Source organism: Elephantulus edwardii, unplaced genomic scaffold (assembly GCF_000299155.1).
Source record: "Elephantulus edwardii isolate Elephantulus edwardi_28Jun2011 unplaced genomic scaffold, EleEdw1.0 scaffold00066, whole genome shotgun sequence".
Taxonomy (NCBI): Eukaryota; Metazoa; Chordata; class Mammalia; order Macroscelidea; family Macroscelididae; genus Elephantulus; species Elephantulus edwardii.
The window spans coordinates 82,333-92,060 of NW_006399816.1; the positions used below are offsets into that span (position 1 = coordinate 82,333).

Genomic DNA, 9,728 nt, shown 5'->3' on the forward strand with positions numbered 1-9,728 from the left:
CTACCTCTCAGTCTGGGCTCCCAATGGGAAGTTAGTAAGTTCCCTTCATGTCTCTTGCTCTCTGTTGATAATTATATTTGTAGCACACTGGGAGAGGTAATGTCAAAATCTTCCCACTAGATATTTTGAGCCAGATACTCAAGGACTAGTCTTTAGTCTTAATCTAAAACTAGTTCTTGGTTGAGATCTTCAGTGTATACTGAAGGTGATAACTTCATGCCTTCACCTAACTCAGCATGTGTCAGGGTTGTATCCTTTCTCCATACCTTGTCAATCTGTATGCTGAGTAAATTATTCAAGCAGCTGGACTCTATGAAGAAGAATGGGGCATCAGGCTTAGAGAAAGACTCAACAATATCCTTCAGTAGGCAGATGATTACAACCTTGGTTCCTCAAAGTGAGGAAAACTTGAAACATTTACTGTTGATCAAACAGCCGTCAATGTGGGTTGTATCTTAAGCTCAAGAAAATAAAATTCTTATCACTGGACCAATAGATGGCATTATAATAGAAGGAGAAAAGATTGAAACTGTCAACAAATTCATCTTACTTGGATCTACAATCAATACTCTTAAAATTATCAGTCAGGAAATCAGAAGACGTATTGCACTGGGTAAATCCGCAGTTAGGGAGCTCTCCAAATTACTGAGGAATATGATCTTAGTTTGAGAACTAAGGTGTGCTTGATTCAGACCAGGTCTTTTCACTTGCTATGCTACTGAGAGCTGGACAGTGAATAAGGATGACAGAAGAAAAATTGATGCCTTTGAAATGTGATGTTGGAAAAGAGTACTGAATACCCAATGGACTGACGAAAGAACAAATAAATATGTCTTGGAGAAGGTCCAACGAGAGTACTGTTGGGAGGCAGGGATGGCAAAGCTTTATCTTGCATACTTTGGGCATGCTGCTAGGAAAGGCTATTCTGTGGATAAAAGCATTATGCTTGCAAGGCTGGGAGGATGGTGAAAGAGAGTGGAGTAACACGGTGTCTACAGCAGGTAGATTGACAAAGCAGTAAGCTTCAGAGTGTCAGATATGGTGAGGTTGGCACAAGATAGGATCTTGACACAAGATAGGGCTCAGATCTGGTCTTTATAAGATCATCATGAATTATACTTGACATCACCTAACAATAGCAACAACCTCTTAAAACAAGAAAACCTGCAGTAACTTCTCCAAGTAGTTGTTAAATACAAGAGTTCATGAAATTTCATGATTGAAGCTAGCAGTTGTCCCTTTATTCTCCCTTTAAATTGTATCTTCTATTGCTTTTTAATAAACTACATTAATACTGAGTAAGTAAAAAAACACATGGGCAAGCTCCATCCATGTGACTTACAACCTCAAAAAACCTGTTGAGCTGTGAATTGGTTCCAAATCTATGGCAATGAAAGAGAATACCAAGTGATCTGAAAGAATTTACTCGTTCTCAAGATCCAAAGGATTTTTTTACTGTTCTGTTTCTCATGGTGTCCTCTGGGGACATATGACTATAGCAAGCTAGGAGCCAGATTTGGCCCTTTCTTCAGCAAAGGTGACTGGTATGACTGGAGCCTAGGGGGGTCTATCTCTACTCTGTCTCTCATCTTATAGTAACTTCCACTAAGCTTTTTTTATTTCTTGATCCTCGATGATTACAGAGGAAATTCCAGGCCTCTTGGAAACCTAGAAAAACACCAAGTTCTGAAGTTACTGAAAGCAAGTCACAAATGTATGTGAAATAGACTCCACCTCTTGGTAAGAAAAACCAGATTTACAGGGTTGAGAGGAATTTCGCTGTCCATCTTTGAAAACATTCCACCACATTTTCCTATTTCCATGGTAATCGGAATTTTAGCTAACCATGTGAGCACTCATAACAATAGGTTACATTTCCCAGCCTCCTTTGCAGGCAGATATGGTCTTGGGGTAGGTTCTGGCCAAAAATATGCAAGAGGAAGTTATGTATGCCTTCTCCTGCCTTTCTAGATAGAATATGATTAGGGTAATAAACTGTACAGAAACCTGAAGATAAGATGGTTAAAGAACATAAAATAACTAAATAAAAGGATCTTGGGTTCTTTCTTGCTATCAGCTGTATAATGACCCTGTGTGGCAGGACTTCCATGCCAATCTAGCAGGAAAGAAAAACATAACCTCATAACCTCTGTCGGTTTTTAATACTTATGTTTGGAATATCTAATACATAGTTACTGCTGTTGTTATGAGTTGTAGAGTCAGTATTTCAGGGGCTATCAATTGAGCGGGAGGAAATTATTACCCATCTTTTTTTCCAAGGAGCAACTGGTGTATTCAAACCCTCTCTCTGCCTTTGGGACAGCAGCACAGTTCTTTACATTTAGGCCACAAAAGCTCTTTTGCCTTCAGTAGGACTTATATTCCAACTAAGAGTCACATACTCTAACTTTCCCTTCTATTTGAATTTCTATTTGTTTAGCTCTGTTTCACTTTATACTTATGCAAATGTAATTATTACAGATCGAGTGTTTTGTATGAATATTTATATTTGTAAACGGAATAAATTCTTCATAAGAAGTGATACATTTTATGATTAAATATTAGGTATACAGTCATTTATAAACTGAGCAGTGCTGCGCTACAGTCAGAATTTGTCACATTCTTTTTTTGGGGGGGGTTTCCTAAGATTTATTTTTATGGTTATAAAATTAATACATGAAGAGCTCTGCATTTGGCAAGAAGGTAGTGTCCTGGCTCTGTCATGTACCACCTGCATGATCTGGCCACATCACATAGCTCATGTTTCATCTAAAACAGGATTAAAAGCCCTATCTTGCCCACTCCCTGGCTGGCGCTGCAGCTCACACATGATCCCAGAGGGGAAACATTTGGTAAACAAACGGGAAGGCTTAGTGCCACCATCCTCAGTCCAGGTAGCACCAAGGTCCAGCTCTAGCCTCTCACACTGACGAGGTTCACCCAGCCTTGGTTTGATGTGGAGTTGGGGGAAGGGCCACATGAATCTTCCTCAAGCCTGGCCAGCCGGGACCTCAGTGAGGCTCTTCCAGAACCCGGCTGGGCTTCAGCCGCAGCTAGCTGGGTGAGGATGTCCTCCAATTCCGGCCCATCCTCCGGGAAGCGCTCGGAGAAGGATCGGATGAGGCCGGCAGCTGAGGCTTCATACTCAAGGAGCTGGACTTCTGAGCCTTCAAGGCGAGTGTTGGGCTGAACGATGAGTTTCCGAGATTCCTTGCGCAGAAGCACTGTGTCCCTGAGGGTGAGGAAGCACTCAGGGGGCGCGTCCGTCACAGCTGCATACCCCTCATACAGGGCCCGCCCTCCGGCCACATCCCTTGTGAATTTCAGCACCTGCAGTCTCCGCAGGAAGCGCTCCAGGGCGGGCTTGCCCACAGACCAGATCTTGCTGCGGTCAAGGCGGACTCGGAGCCTGTGGTCGGGGTGACGGTAACGAGGCCCTCACTTGCCTCCAGCAGGACCCTCAGGATCACGAAGCAGGCCTGCATGTGGGCCTGTCTCCAGTTCGAGGCCTCAGGGGTGTAGAACTCCAGAGCCAGCAACCCAGCCCGAACCATGTTGAGCCAGTTCACGTAGATGACGTCTTCCGCGTCGGCCCCCTCAAAGCCCAAGATCTCCAGCACATGACGGTTGAGGCAGAGGTAGAAGCCCACGCTCTCGGCCCGGCACTCTTCGTAGCTGGAGGCAATGGTGTTGAATTTGCTGTCCCAAGTCTCCCCGCTCTGGTACCAGCTCTGGATCTGCTCCCCAGTCTCTGGGTTAATCACAGTCTCCTGGTCAAAATTGAAAGCTCCTTTCTCATCCTGCACAAAGAGCTTCCCACTGCCGTGGCCCAGCAGCTCATGCAGCCCCACCTGCACGTCGAAGGAGGGCCCCTTCCAGGGGTCTTACAGGTCCTTGTCCTCCTCGTGCAGGAAGGTGAGCTTCTCCCTCTTCGTGGCGTATGCCACTGCCAGCACGTTGCCCAGCGACACGTTCTTAAAGCCTTCTTCTGTCTGCCTCAGGTCGTCATAGTTGGGGATGTTGATGCCTGCAGGGGTGCCGGAGCCGGCGAAGGTGAGGACATCCAGCGAGGTGAAGTCAGGTGTGAGGAACTTGTCCTTCTCGAAGGCCGGGGGGGCAGGGCAGCTCCCTCAGCAGCTGCTCCACACTCGCCACCGGCCGCTCAAACTTGGCGCTCATGGCCTTGTTGACCATGGCCACGAAGCCTTCAAACTCTCCCCGGGAACCAAATGGGTCTCCATAGCTCTCGATGAACCCGATGTAACTCTCCACTATGGGGCCTTTGTCCTGGATCCAGAAGCGGGAGCCCCTCTTGTGGGCCTCGATGGAGCCCTGCGTGAAGCTGTCCATATACTCGGCCAGCATCTGCTCCTGGTAACTGTTGGCTGCGTAGGCCTTGGCTTTCTCCAGGTGCTCCACCACCTTGTGGAGGATGGGTGAGTAGTCTCCCCGGGTCACCTGGAAGCAGCTCCCCCGGAATTCATAGCTCTTCAGCTTGGAAGTCACTTCAGAATCCATAGCAGGCTCTGTGCCAAGCACGGACGCCAGCCGCACCTCATAGCGGGGCTGCCCATCCTGGCCGGTCTCCTTGAAGAGCCGTGTGTTGTAAGCACTAAGGTTCTGAGAGTCCAGGAAGTCTTGTGCCAGCTCGGCATCTTCCATGGTACAGTTCCCAGAGAAGTAGGTGGTGATGCCCTCCTTCCCCGGCCCCAGGTGTCGAAGCTGCGGCTCCAGAGAGAACATGAGCTCCCCACAAGTCTGCCAGAGGCCTCTGACTTCTTCAGGGTGCTGTTGAGCAGCCAGGCTCCCCAAGATCACCCGTTCCAGCTTCTCCTTGGGCAAGTTGGGGACAAACTTGGTGTCACCAAAGGACATATAGTTGCCCATGTTGGAGTAGACGCCAGCAGCGTAGACCAGGAACGCCTGATACTCCTCCTCCGTGAGGCCTTCCGCCAGGGCGTGCTGGCGCAGCTGGTCAGGGTCCTGGGCACAGAAGAGGCGGCTGAGCAGGGCGTAGATGTAGGGAGCCTCGGGGGAGGTCTGCAGCAGCACAGCCAGGCCTCCATACCAGGCGGCCCTCAACAGGTGATGGGCATAGATGCGCTCTGTGGGTGACAGCAGGCGGAAGGCCTCGCGGCAGTCCAAGCTAGACACACCGATGTCATTGGGCAGGATGTACTGGGTGTCCGCCATGGGCCCTGCTGCAGCAGCTGGTCGGTTCGCAAACTCTTTTTTTCTTTTTTTTTTAAATTTTTTTTTCACATTCTTATAATAATAGCTTCCCACATACCTTGGCAATTTAAGATCTAGAATAACATTCCAAGTTTTCCTTTACTCCAAAACCACTCAAACTCATTGCCATCAAGTTGGAGCTGGCTTATAGCTGATCATCCAGTGGATTTTCAAAGGCTTTCAAATCACACCAGAGGGGACTGCCTATCTTTTTCCCTTGGAGTAACTGGTAGATTCAAACTGCCAAAGAGACTCCTCATTTGGGTTAACAATTCATCTTCCTAGCCACTAGACCACCAAAGTTTTCCCCCTACTGCTGTTGTTGGTATTAGTTTTGTATACCATCAAGTTGGAACCAGCTTGTAGCTGACATTCCATTGGGTTTTCAGAGACAGTAACTCATGTGAGGAGATTGTCTTTCTCCCACAGAAAACTGGTGGATTCGAACCATGTGCCTTCGGGTTGGTAACTCAGCTCCTTTCCACTAAGCCACCTGAGCCCCCTTATCCCCTACTGTTGTTGTGTGCCATCAAGTTGTAGACAACTCATAGCAACCCTATGAACAAAAGACCTGAACACTTGTATAACTTTCATTGCTTCTCCAAGTTCATAGAGTTTCCAGAGGCAAGCTGTTTCGGAAGTGGAACGTCAAATCATGGCAGCCTCATGTGTGCCAGTACAGAGCAGTGACCTAAAGGGTTTTCAGTGGTTGATTTCTTGGGAAAGCACAACCGGGTCTTACTTTAAAGGTGCCTCAGTAGACTCCAACCTCTAGTTTTCAATTAGTGCATAAACTGTACCACAGTTTTCACTCTCTGGCCACACCCACCGACTCTACATCAACTTTTCCTCATTCTGCTTGGTTTTGAACAGCTTCTCTAAGCAGCTTCCTTTCTTTCTCTGATCCACCCTCTCAAACAAATACAAGAAAGAATGCAGTATTTTAAGCCCAAGGTTTTATCCTGTTTTAGAGTGTCCTGTCTGATTCCAAAGCCATGACCACTTCCACATCTCTCCTTGGTCATCCACAGAGAGACAGACAATTGTTCTCATGCAAACAACCACCAGTGAGCATGTGCTGGCATTCCTCCTTCCTTGGTATGGTGTGGGCTCCATTAACATGCAAGTCAGGGTGCGCCTAGCACTGATGGGAATGGAGTTTAAATGCAGACGGCTGGCTGATAGAAGACTGTGTATCAGATGTCCTTCACATGAATTATAAATGACCCCACCCTATCATGAAGACTGTCTGGGGAGAGTGGTTTTCAGTGTTTGGACATTCCTGTGTCTCTGTCATTACGCAGGAAGGTGCTGAGTCAGTGCTACAGAGGGAACAGTGGGGACTCCTCAGGACAAGTAGGGTTAGAACCAGACAGGGTTACCAAACAGCTAGGGCAAGAGACAGAGGAAGCTAGAGAATTTCATTCCTCAGAAATCCTGAATTTCAGGCAGTCAACCAAGTAGGCAAACCTCAGGCTGGGGCAGAGGAGGGAGGGGGGGGGACTAGGAGCTAGTTAAGACCTTTAACTATCTAACTTAACTAGACCCTTAACTAGAAAAAGACCCTTGGGTATTATTTCCTATGTCAAGCACTGTTACAGCTCTCAAAGGATAGTTCAGTGAAGGGAACTAGCTGATGGCTAAATAGCCACAAAGCCTCTGGAAATACCTTTAGTGGAATCACTGATGCTGGCCTCCAAAACACTGCTGAGTCCCAGAGAAAGTTGCCTGGGCTAGGTCTTGATGGATGAGTGGGAGTCTGACAGGCCTGTGAGGATACAGGATACAGGGTAAGGATTTCTGGCAGAGGAGTCAGAAAACAGGAAGTCATAAAAGAAACAATATGTCACAAAGGGGGTACCATGTGATTGGACAGTTGGGGATGGCAAGACAGGAACTGGAGAGAGCTTGAGGTGGGGCCTTTTTTTACTTGTGTCCTTGTCTCCCATGAAGTAGATACCACTAAAGGACTTTATTAGAAAAGGGTGTGGGTCAGGCTGCTTCTAGAAGTTTCCTCAAGCTGCAGAAACTCTGAGAGAGGGAGAGGGAAAAGGAGACCACCAGGAGACTGTGGAAAATTCAGTTCCAAAATGGGATTTGAGATCAAAGACTAAAATTTACTTTTTCCCAAATTCTCCTTGATATGAACAAAGACATATACGTTTTTTTTAAAAAGGGGAGGCGGAAATGTACATCGGTGCAATTTAAAAAGTGGAATGGTGGCATCAAGAGGGTAGAAAACAAAGGATATTTCTCCGTGTTCATTCAAGACTAATGAAGTGCCCCCTGGTCCTGCGTGCCCTCCCATGGCTGCCTCCCACCATGAGGCATAGCAAAGGCTGAGATGTGGTGAGTGGCAGAGCCTACTAGGGTCCATCAGGATGGCCCAGTGATTGCTTTTGAAATGAGGGCCTCTGTGCTCCAAGGAGCCTTCCCATAGGGCAGGTCATGAGCTGAAGGTGGCAGGGCCACAACTGAGTAAGGGTGCCCCTGAGAGTGTCTGGTTGAGTCACCATGTGCTAGCACAGATAGGAGAATGGCGCCACCCACCATGGTAAGAACTTCCTGTCATATGGTCCTTCATCCGAACTCGTGTTCCTGCACCACTGGACCTCCAAGCTAACAGTACAAAACAAACAAAAACCAATCCCCAAACTCATAAAGCATGGTTTTCTCTATCATGGACAAAACTCATATATGTTCCCAGTACTGGGAAAGATGCAAGTTAACAAAAAAGCAAAATTATTTTGTGATTATGTTGGTTTTCTCAGACATTAGTAAGCAATCCTAAGAGTTGGGTTTTGTTATAAAGGCTTTAGAGTTATTAAACTCCTTTAATGATCATAATAGATTTATAAGGTCTTCCTTTTATGGATGAGGTAGCTGAGGCTGAGAGGACTCACTTACCCAAGGCCACACAGCTCAATGTGATGGAGTTGGTCTTGAGTCCAGGTGATCTGGTCCACACTAGTCACCCTCACACATGCTGCCTCTAAGCACAGACCATGAGGTAAGCTGATGAACAACAGCACCTGTCTCCCAGTAAATTTTCAAAAATTGCTTTCAAAAACTTCATTACTCAGTCATAAAGAGAAATGAAATCCTGATGCATGCTACAACATGGATTGAAAATATTATGCTGAGTGAAATATTTCAGTCGCAAAAGGACAAATACTACATGGCACCACTGTTATAAAATGGGATTGACGTGGGCGGTTGGGTGGAAACTAGGAAATGAACATTGCATTGGAACAGATGGAGGAAAGAACTGTTTAAAAGGAATATGAAATTAGGCATTATTTGTATGATAACAGTCCAGAATAAGAGGAACATTGCAAAGTGGACTGGGGGAGGTGAAAGGCAGGGAGGAGGGAGGGGGAAGGGAGGGAAGAGGAGGAAATCGTGCAACAATAAATGTACATTAAAAACAGGGGAAAAAAGAAAGTGAACTGGAGGAGGGGGAGGTAGGAAAATGTGCAAATGCATGAATGAATGAAAAGCCAACTTTTCGGTAAAGTTGTTAAAAATCACAATTTTTAAAAATGATATAAAAAGAAAATATTATGAGTGAAATAAGTCAGTATATTGAAATATAAATATGTGTATATATATGGTAATATAGTGTATCATGTATTACGATACTAACTGAAAGGTCAGTAGTTCAACTCTAACAGCCACTCTGTTGGAGAAAGGTGGTCAGTCTTCTCTCCTAAATATTTGTCATTAACACTCTATGTACCATCAAGTTGGAACCAACTCATACCTGACCTTCCAGTGGCTTTTCAGAGGCTGTGAATCACATGAGAGCAGATTTCTATGAGAACTCCTATTTCTCTCACTGAACAACTGGTGGATTCGAACCATGTGACCTTGGATTGATAGTGTAACTCTTTACCACTAGGACATCACAGCCTCAAGAAAGCCCTGTGGAAGGTGACTATGAACAGGGATCAATAATACTCTGTGTGTGTGTGTGATATATACAAGGAAATAAAAAAATGTACTCTTAAGTAGAATAATCTGTGGCCCTTGGGCCTTTCTTTCATTGTTTTTGTTCAGACATTCCTCTAGGTCGTATAGCTCTGGTGTACAAGTTGCCATACAGTGATCACTTTTGGTTGCTGTGAGGCTGAACACTGTGGCACTGATGTGCCAAATGCGTTAATGGCTGGTTACCCAATGTGGACAGAGAGTGGGGTGGAGCTCCCGGTTAAAACAAGCTTGGAAGGAAGAGTGGCATCCACTTCCATAATAACTTGCCTCCGGAAACCCTATGAACCTGCAGAGAAAATTAGAGACACCCAAGCGTTGAGGACTCTCCTTCATAGGGTCGCTATGAGTCGCCTACGACTCGACGGCACTTAACAACAACAACAACAAGAAGTAGAATAGTAATATGTAGGGTTTGAATTACATGCTTTCTGTTTCCTTCTACCAAGTTATATATGTTTATATGTGCATGCAGTATTATTATATTTATTTGAAATATTTAAGAT

The 9,728-nt window shown here is 45.8% G+C and overlaps 1 pseudogene; it reads right to left on the minus strand.

The window, feature by feature from the left end:
• Window positions 1-2,989: 2,989 nt before the first annotated feature.
• LOC102864715 lies at window positions 2,990-5,193 on the minus strand (annotated as a pseudogene).
• Between the last annotated feature and the right edge of the window lie 4,535 nt (window positions 5,194-9,728).